Source organism: Chiloscyllium plagiosum, unplaced genomic scaffold, assembly GCF_004010195.1.
Source record: "Chiloscyllium plagiosum isolate BGI_BamShark_2017 unplaced genomic scaffold, ASM401019v2 scaf_10555, whole genome shotgun sequence".
NCBI lineage: Eukaryota > Metazoa > Chordata > Chondrichthyes > Orectolobiformes > Hemiscylliidae > Chiloscyllium > Chiloscyllium plagiosum.
In genome coordinates, this window is record NW_025211464.1 from 16,717 (window position 1) to 18,840 (window position 2,124).

Below are 2,124 nucleotides of genomic sequence, written 5' to 3' on the forward strand. Positions count from 1 at the left end.
GCCTTTTCTCATTGGACCGGCGAAGGATGAGGGGTGACTTGATAGAGGTTTATAATCTGATCAGGGGAATAGATAGAGTGGACAGTCAGAGAATTTTTCCCCGGGTACAACAGAGTGTTACAAGGGGACATAAATTTAAGATGAAGAGTTGAAGTTATAGGGAGGATGTCAGGGGTAGGTTCTTTTTCCAGAGAGTGGTGGGGGCGTGGGCCGAAGGGCCTGTTCTGTGCTGTAGAGTTTAGATTAGTTACAGTGTGGAAACAGTCCCTTCAGCGCAACAAGTCCACACCCAGACCCCCACTCCTAAATTTACCCCTGCACCTAACACTACGGCAATTTAGCATGGCCAATTCACCTAACCTGCACATTTCTGGACGGTGGGAGGAAACCGGAGCACCCAGAGGAAACCCACGCAGACACGGGGAGAATGTGCATGACTCCACACAGTCAGCTGCCTGAGGCGTGAATTGAACTCGGGTCTCTGGCGCTGTGAGTCAGCAGTGCTAACCACTGTGCCACTCACGCCAATTTCACCCTCTTCTGTAGTTGACAAGATTCGAAACTGCGTGGGAATGCCCCAATGGATTTCAAGTCCATCGCCTTCACCACTCAGCCACAACTACAGATAGACTATTGTTCTATGTTCTATGTTGAAGTGATGAGTTATGAATCCATTGGGACTGCGGGTTGCATTTCGTCAGATCGCAAATTTCAAAGGACTTCCAGCTGTGTTCATTTTGACAGACTGAAAACCCATCTGAACCAACGCCCATTTCTCTCAGGTCCAGACATTTTTTATTGATAATCAGGAAACTCGAGTTCTGAACCAGAGGTGTACCAGACTCAGAGGGAAATATTTCGGTATATCTCCTGTGAGTTCCATGTGCTTCACGTCGGCAAGGTCCTCCGACAAAAGGCAGCTTTAGGTGGAGCACAACCTACTTCTCCAGATAATGAGAATGTTTTGTGGTCAGTTGGGATATGGAAAAGACAGTGAGCTGAAATAGTTGTACTCGCTGCTCTTGTGCAAATTTCAATTTCCAAAATGCACCGACCCAAAATCTGCAGTTTCCCCACGGGATGAAAACGCAGTTTGATAGTCTGGAACTTCGCTCCTCTGCAATTGGCGATTAAGGGGTAACCTCATTGCCATGAGCATTTCAAAGGTCAGAACACACAAGCGCTGGAAACTTGGACTGCATGAGATGGATCCTTGATATTCTTCACCGAGACGATGTCACAAAGGCTCATTTTCAATGCCGTATAAACACACCGACAGGGAGAAATTGATCTGGAGGCAAAATGATCGCAATTGAAAAGTTAAAAACGGAATCAATGAGAGAAGACAGAAGAGAGCCGTCTTTTTCCCTGATACCTTACTAGTGAGGATTTGTTGCAATCAGACCCACAGTCAGTGTTCCATTCCCGATCAGGGAGTTCGAATTCATGAATTCTACTAATTTATCGTGAAGACACTTGTTATGAAGTTGAAGGCGTATAGTGTACCGTTAAGGGAGAGTGAATGTTGTTCTGAACTGAGAGCTTACAAATATCTGCCACATGACTAACCAGCAGTCTCATAGTGTTCGGGAAAATTGAAGATGTGGCAGATTTGGCTGTGAAATAGATACCTGAGTTTGTTACCTTTTAACAATTCGGTCTTTTCTATGCCCCAGGAAATGCAAACCCAATCCAACTTGAATTTATTGCTTTTGCCAACATCCAGGAATTAGACGATCCAGTGCTGGAGGCATAAAAAAGTCAGGTAGCTTCAAAGTCAGACAGAGTAACTGATATCAAGAGTGTAACTGTCAACGAAACACTCTCAATCCAAGGTACCTTTATAAATTGAAACATATTTGCAGGAAAAGGACGAACTTGATGCAAGGAGATCTTCAGCCAGAAAAAGGAACATACTGACAACCACAGCCCCTGCATCGATTTAAGATTAAGTTGCTATAATTTCAATAAGTGTTCCACTGGAACTAGACAATTTTATTGAGTTAGAGGCAGATATTTAGCAGTTAAGAGAAAGCGAGGGTTGATTTGTGAATAGTTGTTAAAATCAATCGATACCCTTTTCTTTCAATCGTGGAATTTTGGAGTTTGGTATCACTCATATTT

The 2,124-nt window shown here is 43.9% G+C and overlaps 1 non-coding gene across 1 annotated transcript; it reads right to left on the reverse strand.

Moving 5' to 3' along the window:
• Positions 1-541: 541 nt before the first annotated feature.
• Positions 542-623, reverse strand: trnas-uga. The gene has a single exon. It is a non-coding gene; the product is annotated as a tRNA-Ser (tRNA).
• Positions 624-2,124: the final 1,501 nt, after the last annotated feature.